Source organism: Epinephelus fuscoguttatus, linkage group LG7 (assembly GCF_011397635.1).
Source record: "Epinephelus fuscoguttatus linkage group LG7, E.fuscoguttatus.final_Chr_v1".
Taxonomy (NCBI): Eukaryota; Metazoa; Chordata; class Actinopteri; order Perciformes; family Serranidae; genus Epinephelus; species Epinephelus fuscoguttatus.
The window spans coordinates 36641821-36656894 of NC_064758.1; positions in this window are offsets into that span (position 1 = coordinate 36641821).

Consider the following 15074-nt stretch of genomic DNA (forward strand, 5'->3'; position numbering starts at 1 on the left):
CAGTTAAGCAGTGTCATTCATTACTTACTAGTTGTACACAGGAAGTCAGAGTATGAACACTCTCCGGGGGACGTGTCATACCTCCTGTTCTATTTCGATTATCAAATTGTTTATGTGTCACCGCATGAACATGACATTAAATGTGAAGATATATCTGATGTAAAGCAATCTATCAGTGTTTGAAACATGACAACATTTATCTTAGATACAAAAAGGATAAAAACAAACCTGTGGGTAGCCTAACAAGTCCATCACTCTGCTTTCCTCTCACATGTATCTCAGCTTTACACTGTCTGAAAACACACCGTGTGAATGTGACATTAGTAAAGTCACACCTGTCTCTTTAGGTCGGAGATATACTTGCTTTTAACTACGCCTTCGCATGTGCATGACGGCTGCTTCATGTATCCTGCGTTTGTTTTGAGCGTTGGTTGACCACCTCCTCAGCTACTCGTCTGCAAGATGCAATACGCACATGAAAGGTGGGGATAGTGTAGGAGCAGTATGGTGATGACATGATTGATGACCCATTGGTCAGGGGACAGATTTGCAACAAATAGGGTTTCCAGCACAGATCCACAGTGACAGGCCTTAGATACATCTATGATGGCACTGCTGTTGCTTTTTCTGCCATCATCTATGAATGAACAGTACACTAATCTCCTAAAGCGTCACATTTTTATCATGTGAAGTTGGAAGTTGTGTCAGGTCTGAGCTTTCTGGTGTGCCTCCTACTGGAAATTGCCAGTAGGCTACACACGTAGTAGATAAGCCAGTATGCAAAGTATGTGCAAGACACAGCCGCTTGTCTACATGAACACGTGGTTTAATGCAATTATATCTTCAGCCAGACTTCACCTCGATCAGTCTGATGCAGCTCACATTCTGCACCCAAAATATCAGCATCTCCCGGTGGGCGGAACATCGGGCACACCAGTAGGAGGTGATCGGGTTCAAACATGCCTTTGTGCCCACTGGCGTCTTCATGCTAAGCAGTCGCATTGATGGTTTTATAGGGTGTGCAGGGTGTGGATTGTTCGGAGCTTTGCAACATGATATGAAGACATGTTCTGTACGTGTGTGAATCTGTATGTATTTCCTTGGATGTTTTATTTATATCTGCACTTGATGTTATATTTATTTATTCTTATACACAGAGCGTTCTGAAATATAGAAACACCTGTATGATGTAATGTAGTGCAACAGACCTGTTATAAATGCTTAAAAAGTTCAGTTTTACTGAAGACTACCATGCTCGGCTCTATGATATGTTTTGAAGGGTTAGGGTTGAAGGTATTTCTAATATGTTGCCCACTTCTTTTAGATTACAATGGCATTTCAATGGGATAATACAAGAATGTGACAAACTATAGCCTCAAACACTATTATAAGGTTGAATTAAAAACATTTTGATCAACAGTTAAAGAATGATAGTAGTTACAAGTGACAAATTTCACAAAGTAGTGTTTAAAAGGCTGTTTTTCCAAGGTTGACATTAAGGTTACTGATTTTCTGCTCAGCAAGTGTAAATTAACAAGCAGTATGGATTGATATCAATAACATATGGCTTGACAGTCTTAAATCACTCAGGCTTATCTGTGAGGCTGTGCTTAGGTGCAGTGATTAGCTGAATGCTAACATCAGCATGCTAACATGCTCAAAATGACTAACATGCTGATGATTATACCCTATTTCCACCAAAGACAGCATGTGTATGCAGATTTTTTTAACAAGGGAAAACCCGCTAAAAACAGGCAATACACTTATTTCCCATTGCCAGTAGATCAGAACCGTGTGCAAGGCTCTGCGGTGGATAAGCATGCCTTTCTGGGTTTTTTTATTTTTGTTTTTTTTTCCCTGGTGTGTCACGTTTGACTTCATGGACGAGCCAGAAAGCAGATGTTTAAACAGTAGAAAGCATCACCGAGGCAAGTAATAATCTTACAGTGGTTACTTTTTAAAATATCTCTTACTTATAGAGTGATACAGGAATTACGTTTTCATGTAGGCCAACAGTGAAGCTAACTTTGCCCTTGTTCCCTCATCAAAAAGCCGATGGGATTTTTCCATTAGATTTTGGACTATTGCAGAAAATAAGCTCATGGTAAACAAATGTTTATGATACTTACATGTTTTGTTTAACAAGATATTCTTCACAAATAAACACCACTTTGAGTTTTGAAGCCCTAATGCAATCACCAGAGGTAAAAAGCTAACATTAGGCTATAATCTATGATCACATGACTTAACATCACTGCCACAAAGAGGCTGTAAAGCCGCCTTGATGTGATGTGATGATGTCCTGTTGCCTCATTAAGCCACTTGTTTGCAACCACCATTTTTAAGAAACATAAAAGCTTTAAAATTCATCAGTGGGGTATTTACTGATGTATTTACATCGTAGAACAAAAACGCTTGAGTCTCTTAACCTCGTGTTAACCACTGACCTTATTTGCAGTACTTAACCAAAAACCTATTTAAAAAACCCACTGACTTTGAGACGAGGAAACTGGGTGTCATAAAATGCTAACTAATTTCTGGGTCGCTCTATTCTGTCTTCATTTCAAACCCATTGCCAACTGAATTTGGAATGATGTTCGAGCACTGCTTAGACGGAGACGGATGGTATTTTGTGGCAGTTTGCCACTGCATTGCGCTGGCAAACCAGGCTAAAATTAGTACATCCACCTGGGTGTTGTATTTCCATTACTGCCGATCAGAGCTGATCTGGGCTGGAGCGGATACATACACATGATTACTGCAGAATCATTTTTCCTGGGGGTGAATGCTGATTATAACCTTTCCCATTTCATACATAGATGTTAGCGGGTTATTTTGTCTACTGGGTAGTAGGTTAAATGTTCGTCACACTTGCAGATAACTGGAAGTAGACATAAAGTACAGCTGAGGCTGATGGAAATGCCATTACTTATTTGTTTTATTTTGTCATAAACCAAAGTGTTGGACAAAAAGTTCAGGGATCATAATACACATACATTTCTGTACCAAATTTTGTGACAATCCATCCAACTATTGTTGAGATATTTCACTCAGACTCACAAATATCAAGCTCATCATTGTGCTAGAGGAAACGTCAGGGTATCACCAAAGTAAGTAGGGTCCATCTTCTGGGGACAATAAATGTCTGTGTGAAATTTCAAGGTAATTTATCCAACAGTTATTAAGACATTAAATCAAAACAAAAAAATATGAACCTTATATTGGCGCTAAATGAAAAGTAAGGGTATCACCAAAGTTAGATCATCATCTGGAGACAATGAATGTTTTTTCTGCATTTAATGGCAGTCCACTTAATAGATGTAGAGACATTTGGCTTGAAGCCCAAATAGACATCTTCAGAGGTGCTAAAGAAAAATTCAGGGTGTTACCAAAGTCTTTAGGGATATATCATCTGGGGATCATGATTATCTGTACTGATTTTAAGGCAGTTCATCCAATAGTTATTGAGACATTTCACTAAAACCTAAAAATGGGAACCATATGGTGGTACTAGAGGAAAAGTCAGGGTATCACTTAGGTAAGTAGAATCATCTGGGGACAATACATTTCAGTCTAAGAACCAAAGTGGTTGCTGTTTCATGTTTTTTATTAAACATGTCTTTCGTTTGTATATCTACAATGGAGACAATTATATCTGTTATATCTTTAATCCTTTGATCTGGTCTGATCTGAATACAAGAATAAGTAGGATGAGACATTTTTGTGAATGCCTCAAACACAGGGAGGTTTTGACACTTCAGTAGAAACACATTAGAGGTATACTCTGGCCAACTGCATCATAACCACGTTGTTCTATTATGTTTCATTTGTAAAACAGACATGTGACATGTAAGAGCATTTTGAAGAATTGCCAGGGATAATCCACATGCCTCCTTCAATACAACAATATGGAATATATTGCAAAAAATCTGAATGTACAGACCATGAAATTCATATATTTGGAGAAGCTGCTGTGCCCGTGACGAAAACATGACTCGCCTTCCTTGTGACTCTTCCTCTTTTTTTGACCAAACATGTGAGACACTTTTCTGTCGCTCTCACATTCCTCCGTGAGGCTTAAGTGGCCACTGTCCTTATCAGGTTCCACTTTCCAGTCTCAAATAAAAAGATCAGACATCACACAGTAAAGAGATCTCATAGTCTATATACTATCACATAAAATATGATCTTCCTCCACGTGTCCTCCTATAGCCTTTACTGTCCTTTTGTCTAACTCATTGTTGTATATAATCAGTTACTATGTTTTTAATTAGCTGTGAAAAGTAACGTGACTGTAAACTGTGAGAGAATTTATTATCAGACACTTCAGTACAGCAGCAAGTGACACATCATCCTTTATGTCTGTTGTCACGTTAGAGTTCTCAACTTCTGCTGACGTTTGCACCAATGGGAGGATGTTTCACATGCTGTCTGTGCTCCATCTTGTGGTCCAACACAGTAACATGACATTCAAGTGTAACTCAGAAGGTTAACATAGTTTGTTTCTGGTCTTGACTGCAGACTCGTTGCAAAAATAGAGCTGCTGATTCAACAAGAAATCCCAATCAGAAGAAGTGGAAGCATGCAAGGCCATAGAGAGCCATGTCATATCTGAGGAATTAGCACTCCAGGAATGATGTTACATGCTTAATGTAAAGTTACATATTTAACTTAAAATTACGTAGGTTAGTTTAAGGCAAGTAAAGTTACATAGGTTAGGTTTAGGAAAAGAAACAGGGTGACTGTGTACCTTAAAATAACTCAAAGTTCACTTGGTTTTACACTAAAACCAGACTCCTAGAGAAAGTCCTGCCTGTTGCCTCATATGCTGGCTTTTGCTTTTAAAACTACTTCCTTCTTCACTCCCATCAGTGCAATTGTCACATGATTGCAACCTTCCTGATTACCTGGGTTACACAGGAATTACTGGCTCATGATTACGTAAGTTATGTATGAATTGTGGTGCTTTACTTTTCAGGTGCCATTGATCCAATGGCCCAAAATTCTGAGAGACCAGTTCATCCCAAGAATGTCCCATTGGACCGAAAGCCCATTTCTCAAACATCCCAGTAATCCAAACACAAAACACCTATCGCTTTGAAGTCTTGTTTCTCTAAAAAGACAAACTCCCTGCAGTTTGGTCTCTCAGCTGTGTTTGAGCCCCCGATCCTGGGTGTTTTTCACCAACCTGTCCCTGCTTTTCCAGTGACTTTTGTGAGTGCTTTAAGCCAAAACACAGGTGTTTTTTTGGGCCTTAACCTAACCACACAATTACCACAACTTTGTTGACAAGTGTATTGGTTTGTCTAACTGCAGGGAGTGTGTATTTCTGCCATAGTAGTTGCTCTACATAGTTGGCACAAGGAAGAGTTTCAGTTCTGCAACCTCACTGCAAGGCGCCACCAGATCCTACACACCAGACCTTTAATACTGATGTATTAGTGACAGTAACAGCTGAACTGTGGGTGGTTGAATTGGAGCTAGTTAAATAGTTTATATAATGTCAGTTAATTTAGTGTTTTGGTTTGGAGAGTCAGGCCCTCTCCATAGGGTCACAACAACAGATAAATCTGAGAGGTCATGGGATGAGCAATTATAGAGGAAAGAAGAAAAGTAAACCTTCTGATTCTCAGATTTGTACTCATGTGTTGTCATATCTAAGAGGGGAATAACAGGTGAGCAGGGCAGGAACAGGCACCAAAACAGCAGTCAAGGATGAGCTCAGGTTCAGGTTCAATTACAGTGTGGCAAGGAAGGAGTGGAAAATAGCTGGTTATATCAGGCAGGGCTGATGAGGAAGAGTGGAAACAGGTGAGCAGGTAGATGAGAGACTCAGGTGAGTCTGAGGACATCTGGTGGATGGATGGCAGAAATGCAGGGGGACTGTGGAAGTGGAGGGACAAAGAGTTGGAATAGGAGCAACAGGGCTGAGGCACACTGAGGTGACATCTCTAAAGAGTGGAAACTCAAAGTAGCATGAAATAAAAAATACTCACACAAAGTATAAGTACCTCAAAAGTGTACATAAGCACAGTACTTAACTGCTTTCCACCACTGACCACAATAAACCCCTGTCTGTACAGCTGACAGGTTTATACTGAAATACAAATATATAAAGACCTTTTTTTTCTAATGAAGCTCTTACAGAGGTTAAACAAGTTAAGAACCACTAGATTTTTTGTGTCTGTCTGACATATGCGTATGTTAGGGACAAAAAAATCAGAGCATCAAATCCTTCATTTAATTTCTTTCCATAGGATTTGGACATTTATGAAAAGTCACTAACAAATTCTAGCCAGTTTTAGGTAGGTGTTGATATTTTCACTGCTTTACAATCATTTTACTTTTATTTAAAATGACATGGGTAAAATCTTGGTTTTAATACTGGTTGTGGAGATGACACAATGAGACAAGTAGCCCTTTTTTATAAAGACATTTGAACATGTCAAAGTAGAAAGAAGCACAGGTGTAAATGACTGGACTGAATCCCATTTAGCTGCCTCAGTGTCAGGGTCCTGGTAATGTGGCTCACTGTCACACTGGGACATAACGAGGCCGTCGTTGGTGTCATTAGTAACACCTGTGCTTTTCCTACCATGACAAGTCGCAATTACCCCTGTGGAAGAAAAAAACATGAATGTAAAACTAATGCTCCAAACAAAGAGCAAGGCTTAGTATTGTTAAGGTAATGTACAGTGGGAAAATGGGACTGAAATTGGCAAAATTGGACCATTTACTTCATCATCATTCAGCAGTAATTTGATTGTCTAAATATATATATCTGGATATGAGACTTTACTTTTACTCCTATTTTAATGCATATTCTTTATTGCACACTAACCCTTGTACAGCACATCCTCAATAACTTGAACACCACTGACACTGTATATGAACCACTGTTTGTGAGCTGGTTTACCACTGGAGGGCAGCATCCTGACATGACTGAGTAATCTCATCACTGTAACTTTTACATTCACTGCACTTACCAGTAAATACTCTGTCTTGTCTTATAAGGAAACATTGTGACAGTCAGTTGATTTTGGCTGCAAAATCAATCGCTGTAGATCATCAGCAACTTTAGCAATGTATTAAGCAACACTACAACTGGTTAATTAATCAGTTTAGCTATTTACACGGGTAGGAAAACAAACACATATATTCCAGTTGCTGCTAATAGGCCTAAAAACTAAGTAGTGAGAAATGGCTGCAATGTACAAGATGAGCTTTGAACCGGAATTTAGACTTTATGAGAGAGGATTATAAAGTTAAAATACGGTATTCATTCCGCAACTGAGATCCCTAAAATGATTAGTTACTTTGAATAATGTATGATATAAATGATGTTGTAGGGTAAATTTGGATTTGTTATTACTTCATCTATCAAATATTGGAGGTTAACACCATACAGACACTAATGTGAGAGAATCAATAGACCGACATGGAACTTAAACTCCACAAACTCATGACAGACTCCCTACAGTAGCTGTCAGTGTTGAACAATAACTTTCCACCAAGATTACACGAAGTGAAAATGACGCAAGGCCTGGCTGGCCTGTCTTCAGAGACATTTCATCACAGTAGAGTCTGAATAATGAGCTCTGTCTTCATGCTTGTCTTTGTCAACTCGAGAGGACAAAATCTTTTCTGTCGTCCGTTTGTAGGTCACAAGAATGTCCCCCCTTTTTGAGTCTTCCCACTCTCACATTCCTCCCTCAGCAACTGCCCACGGACACTGGGCCACACACTGGGCCAAACACCGGCACTGGGTCTGTGTCACTGGGGCAGAGGCATTGATAGTCTCTCAGGATTGTTGAGCTACAGTTGATCATATGAGAAAACAGTACTACTTACATTCTTCGATATGTAGCAGTCAGCCAGCAGCCGGTTAGCCTATCTTATTAGCAGAAACACAGGGGAACAGCTAGCCTGGCTCTGCCTCATTTGTTTAAACCGCACAAAAACTGAAGCTTAAAAACAACATTTCGCATTTTTACAGGGGTTGTGCACTGAATATTTCCTAGACAGACAGTCAGTTAGCTAACTTCCTTCCTGTCTCTTCTGGTTGCCTGGCAACTGCTCAGAGCCAAGAAACAGAGTGAGTCCTAAAACCCGGACATGAGTTAGCATTTTTGCACTCCTTGTTCCCTCGTCATGAAACCAGCAAGTTTTTTGATTGGGTTTTTGGTTATTTATCTGAAATACAGTCTGTGGTTCACACAAGCTTACGAAATAAAATACATCAGTAAATACCCCACTCGTGAATTCTGAAGCTTTTATGTTACTTTAAAAAGGCGGTTGCTAATAAGCAGCTAAATGAGAATACAGAACGTCATCACGCTGAACATGGCTTAACAGCCTTGATGAGGGGTCAACGTTAAGTCATGCAACCGTAGTGTAGTCCGTTTATAGCCTAACGTTAGCTTTTAACTTCTGGCGTTAGCATTTACACTTCAGAAATCATAGAAGTGGTGTTCATTTGTGAAGGTTATCTTGCTGAAAAAAACATTTGGTGAACTACAGAGCTTATTTTCTGCAATACTCCAAAATCTGATAATAAAATCTCACAGGCTTTTTGACAAGGAAACCAGTGCGATGCTAACTTCCATGTTGGCCTACAAAAAAGCTAGTTTTAACTACTTTTTATACAGCTAGGAAGTTAAGTTTAATCCAGCTCCTTCCAAAGTATGACAAGATAAATCAGCTTTTTAATGAAATAGCCTACTGGATAATTTTACTTCTTTGGGTCTTAAACAGTGATTTAAATGGAACCATCTGTGCATTTTAAAGGGGAAATGTCTTTTTGGTGGATCTGCTTAACTCATAGACATCTGACAGAGCAGAGCAGAAGTATAGACTGCTTTCTTGAATGGGGTCACAAGTCATCGGAAATTATTGGTTTCATTTACCAAAATGTGTTTAATAAGCTTATTCATGTAAGATCTGAGAAGTAACTGGTCATAAGCTGTTAAATAAATGTAATGGAGTAGAAAGAACAATATTCCTAGTTGAAATACAGTACAGTACTTGAGTAAAAACACTTAGTTACATCCACCTCTTCAAAAAACTGTTACTCTGATTGTTAAAGCGAACAGTGAGGTCACAGGAAACACCAATGCTTTTATCCAGAGTTTCATGTCTCGTGGTTTTTAGGAAATGTTGTCGTACTTGCGGTCATCGCTGCTGTCTCTGGGCAGAGGTGTGGACAAGGGTTGGGAATGTTTTCCTAGAAAAACAGTCAGGAAGGATTACATGAGGCCGCAAAACACTTGGCCAAGCCAGAAATGCTGGAGGCAGCGCTGAACACCTCCAGGAACTCCCTATCTCCTCACAGGCCTGCGCGGCCGCCCTTCTGGGCTGCTGGTGCTTTTGTTTTGATTCGTCTCCAGGCCCGGGACAGTCGCCATCAGTGACTCACACATATTGGCTCTTGGCTGACTTTGGCCCCTTTTCATCCTCAACTTTTTTCTTCAATGAGTTTCCTCTTGTTTTTCCAGATACAGTCCATGGATGAAATAGCGGTGTTATTGTCTCAAAGTTTCCTGGACCTGTTCAAGGTCAGGAGCCGGTTGTTTAAGAGTAAGCAGGGGGACTTTATAAAGAGTTTGTGTGTGTGCACCGGGGTTGATTGCACTGATGCAACTGAAATCCCCAAACAATACAAAGCCTGGCTTGTCAGTATTAGACAGGGATTGAAGAAACTTGTAGAGGGTGGAAGAGAAATGTCAGCTGTTACAACCACAGCTGCCATTCAGCTGGAAATGGATAATAGCTTTGCCCCAATGTGCTTATGTTTGGTCTCTTTTCAAATCACAATGAATTCCCCAGTCTCATCAGCATGCAGAGTACAGTCAGTGTCTATTTTGGTGCTGAATCCAGCCCAACAAACTGCTCTCACACCAAACTGAAGAGACCAAATGATGAAACGGGGAGTTGTGAAAATCACAGGTCTATAGGTGTTAAAGATTTAACACAAAAGAGATTTATGGAATGTAACACTGAAACGACCTTTGCTCTAAAATGATTGGAAAAACAAGAAGCGTGCTGTGATATGTACTCTAGTAATCATGTGATGTAAAACCAGATAGAGACAAAAAGAAAAGGAACAAGCAGCCAACAAACCACAGAGTGACTAGACAGACGCGCAAACTTCCTCCTCTCCCATTACGTTTTTGAAAGGAAGTGTTGATCAGTTGGGGTAGTTTTAACAACGTGATATCACAAGCTGCCGAGTGTCTCCTTTCATGGTCGTCATTCACGTATCGCCATCCTACTCAAAACATTTTCATTTCAATGTGAAGAGTGTGTGTGGCTCATTGTCACCGCAGATGAGTCAGTTCTACCTTCTTGGACTGAGAGTGAAGGACTTTGAGGTGGAGTGTGTGTGGGCAAAAAGTGTGAATATTTTCAACTGCATCAAATTAACAGCAACTGTCTGTATACAGAGTACCCACACACTATATGAATAATATTGAGCTTCATGGATAGACCACAGCCTGTGTCAGATTCAGATGGTTTTAATGATGGATGAGGGGCTGTTTGAGACTTTCCGTGGGTCATCAAACAAAAGCGTAATGTCATCTTCCTAAGAACAGGGACTTTCAGTTTGCTTGGAACATGGTACAGTATCTCTGGGCTCCATCCTCTCTGTTTTCCTGGAGCCAGCTCTTGAAAATACCCCTGTGAGTCAACATCCTCTCTCCTCTTGACTTGGACAAACACCACAGCTTACAGCATTCCTGAAGTCCAGACACTCATGCTCTGCAGCCTGAGCTTTTCAGGCGGGCATGCTGGTTTCATTTGCTCTGCGTGGTGGGAGATGAGGACAATATGCTGTGCTCTCTTGTTGGCTGTAATATTCAGTCAGTGTGGACGTGGTGGTTGTGTTTGTTCAGCATCCTCTTGAAAGAAAAAAAAGACACTCAGAACAGGGTGATCCCCACCACTTCCTGTCTTTGGAGACAGGAAGGAGCAACTGTCGCCATTCTCTTTCTTCTTACCCACGTGTGGATGCCTACAAGTCCACATGTTGCTCTAGATACGACACATCTAAAGCTTTGGGGCTTTATTTCAGTGAAGACAGCGATGGCTCTCAAAAATATTTAGCTGTTAAAATTTCTGGGAAATGATTTCAAACGGAGGCCACACTGTGTGTAAAGATACAACCCCATGACACTTCCTGCCATTGTATTTGAGGACTTTCTCCCTCACACTCACAGCTGTCAGAGGTTTTATATAACAGCATTTCAGCGTTTAACCCTTGGATGCATGGGTGGGTCAAAAACAACTGCCCTGAATTTCCTGGCAACATTTTAATTACAAAACTTTTCAGCATTTCATATTTGTGCCCTTTAAAATGTTTTGAATTCCCTCATTCATCTTTCTTCCTTTCTTAATCTAGAGTATTTCTTTGTTCTTTTACTTGTACTTTTTTTTTTTTTTACATAAACATTTTTTTTTTGTCTATAACCTACTATAACCTAAGCTCTTCATAGGTGGATCAAAAATGACCAGAAAGCATTTTATACATTTCCTATGGAAATTAATAGGAATCTTCAATCCTGATCATTTATTTCTGTCAGGCATTTACTTACTGTGGACCACATGTCCTCTCATTTATTATAGAGTGGCCAATCTAATGGGTTTTCTTGTTAGATGCCTGAAATAAGGTCAGTGGTTCATACAAGCTCACAAGACTTTCACATTTTGTTCTGTGACATAAAATTCAGTCAGTAAATACTATGTTTATTTTGAAGCTTTGATGTTTCTCGTTTATAGCCTAACATTAGCTTTTTACTTATAGCAAATGCATTTAGGTTTTAAAAATCATAAAAAATTGTGTTCATCTGTGAAGATTATCTTGCTGAACAAAACGTGTAGCCTGTAAGTATCATGGATGTTTGTTTGCCACAGAGCCTATATTCTGCAAATAAAATCCAATTGAAAAATCCCATAGACTTTTTGGCAAGGAAACCAGGGCAATGCTAACTTCTGCGTCAGCCTCCCTGTAGCACTCTTTTAGTGGTAGTATTTTACATATAACGTGTAATCAATAAGCTTTACCTCAATAACTGATAAAACAAAATTGATTATTTTTACACAATGTAATATTTTGATAACATTTATGTAAATCATGTGAAAGTATGTCTGCTATAATCAAATTCGCCTACTTTTTTAGCTAATTAGCTAACATTAGCTAGCTAGCTAACATTACTGATGCTGCCATAATTGAGATGCATGCTAGCGTTTGGATTAGCACAAGTATTTAGCTTATTAGCACTAACTAGCTAGCATTAAGCCAATTAGCATTAGCTATTTAGTGTTTAGGTAATTAGCTCTAACTTGCTAGCAATTAGCCAATTAGCAGTAGCTAGTTAGTGTTTAGGTAATTAACTCTAGCAAGCTATGATTTAGTAAATTAGCAGTCGCTAGTTGGTGTAATTAGCTCTAGCTAGCTAATTTATCCAGTTGGCAGTTGCTAATCAGTGTTTAGGTAATTAGCACAAGCTAATTTAAAATTAGGTAGGTAGAAAGGGGGATTATTGGGTTAGTAGGTAGGTGTGTGGGCAGGTTACTGTTGCTTTATTAATTACTTCATCTTCATTCATCTTCTAACCATTTCATCCTCTTGAGGGTCGCGGGGGGGCTGGAGCCTATCCCAGCTGACATCGGGCGAGAGGCAGGGTACACCCTGGACAGGTCGCCAGACTATCGCAGGGCTGACACATAGAGACAAACAACCATTCACGCTCACATTCACACCTACGGACAATTTAGAGTTATCAGTTAACCTAGTCCCCAATCTGCATGTCTTTGGACTGTGGGAGGAAGCCGGAGTGCCCGGAGAGACCCCACGCTGACACGGGGAGAACATGCAAACTCCGCACAGAAGGGCTCCTACGCCCGGGATCGAACCGGCAACCCTCTTGCTTTGAGGCGAGAGTGCTAACCACCACACCACCGTGCCGCCCCTTTATTAATTACTGTTACTTTATAAAGCTTAAAAACTATTTCTCGTCCTCCTATATCTGTACATGAGATGTGACTACTGTGCTCTATGTGTGATGAAGGTTTGGTCACTGTTTGATGTATTGTTATTTATTTATATATATATATTTCTGAAATGCCTTGTGTGACATGCTGCAACCCAATTTCCCTACGGGGACAAATAAAGACTATTACTACTACTTATTAATCCTGAGGGAAATTCATGTGTCAGTGCAATAAATACAATAGAATCACACAGACTAAAAGAAATACTGTGATAGGATTTAAAATAATTACCAAAAAAAAAATCCCTTATGAGTACAGGGAACTCCCCTTAAAGGTGAAAGAAAGAGAGTTGAAAGAGAAAGTGGTCCAAAATATTACTACGTAGTTTATCTTAAGTAGCCTAAGTATAAGCAGCAGAGATTTGCCTCTTTGATCATTTAATTATGATAATGACGAATACATGTTTTGAAAGTCTGAATAATTCTGGTCTGGAATTTAAGAAAAGTTACAAATATACCACTGATTTATCATTAACAAAAATGGCTGATTCATACAGGTAGTAATAATATAATAATGTAATAATGTCTGACATCTGATCACTGCCCCATTTGAGTCTGAAACCTGGGTCTTCAACTGAGGGTCTGGGACCCCTAATGTTTTGGATTTTTTTTGTTTTCAAATATTAATATTTATCTGAAAATACATACTGTATCAACATGAATGTGACATATTTTTCACCCCTATCCTAAGCAAATCCTACAGGTCAAGACTGCGCCCTGAAGCCATGTGGACCTCTACATGACCATCCACCCAGTGCGATGCAGTTTAATACAGTATATGTAGTAGAGGGTCCCTGCTCCATCACTGTTTCAGCTAAAGGGGTCATTCGCTTAAAAACATTGAAGTCCCCCGGTCTCAGAGTTGTTTAAAGTATAAACTATCTAACACTTACAGTATTGTTTTCTCTCTGTGTGGGTGAATGGTTGGGTTGTAGAGTGGAAGTGACTGGCAGGTGGTTCCTTATCTGACTTTGTGTTCTCAAACATCATAAAACCCATCATGAAAAAGAGGAACCCATTTAATATCTGAACATTCAATCTGAGGCTTATCGTATACCATCTGTACACCCACACTTCACTCACTGTGTAGGGCGTACATGTTTCACATCCTGGGGAAAATTGCCTCAGATGTCCAAAATCAAAGAAAATAACCTGCGAATGATTAGGTTTAATCCAAATCCAACCTCCCAGATTTGTTCCACATCTGATGTATCGCTGGTGCTTTTGTAAGCAGGACAAAAAAGGCAGACAGATGCAGCATTTAAGCCAAACACAGTCACATGTGTATTGTATTAAGACTAAGCCTATGACTACCTACTAATATACAAATGATTCATTCATTCATTCACCCCTAAATTTACACTGAGATCAGCCACATGCAGCTGCTGTGTTTCCTGTGTTGGAAGTTAAGCTAAATGGTCATGACTGTGTGACATATGAGCAGCAACGGGAAATAAAAGCATATTCAATGACACAGACATTCACACCTGTCACTCGCTTAAACAGGATATACACATATATAAGTGTGGGTGTGTGCGTGGGTGTGTGGGAGGTTGGGTGGGTGGGAGAAGTCATTTAAGGTCTTACTTTGAGATGGCCACATGAAGAGATATGATGTGCTGCTACAGTAACTGTACAAATTTATTTCTCAGTTAGTGTTGTCTTTGTAAACTGTTTCACCTTCATGTCCTATACTAACTTCGTTAACGAAGATGACGGCTGATATGCAAGACTGAACTCTACCAGATCCTGCAGCGACTTCCCTTTGCCCCAAAACAATTAAAAACAGATGTGCTTTACAATGAAAGATCTATTCAGTAAAACCCAATTTTAATTGCTTTCCCCTCTTAATCCTTTAAAGAGAGACAGCAGCCATTTAGTGTTCAACTTTCACCAGGTTGGGACACACACAAAAGACAGATTACAACAGATTAATGCAGTAAAGCCCAAGATATCCTGACTTTTAGTACAAAACGCCATCCTACAATTTATAATGCAAGTCACTGTGCAACATCTGTCGTTAGA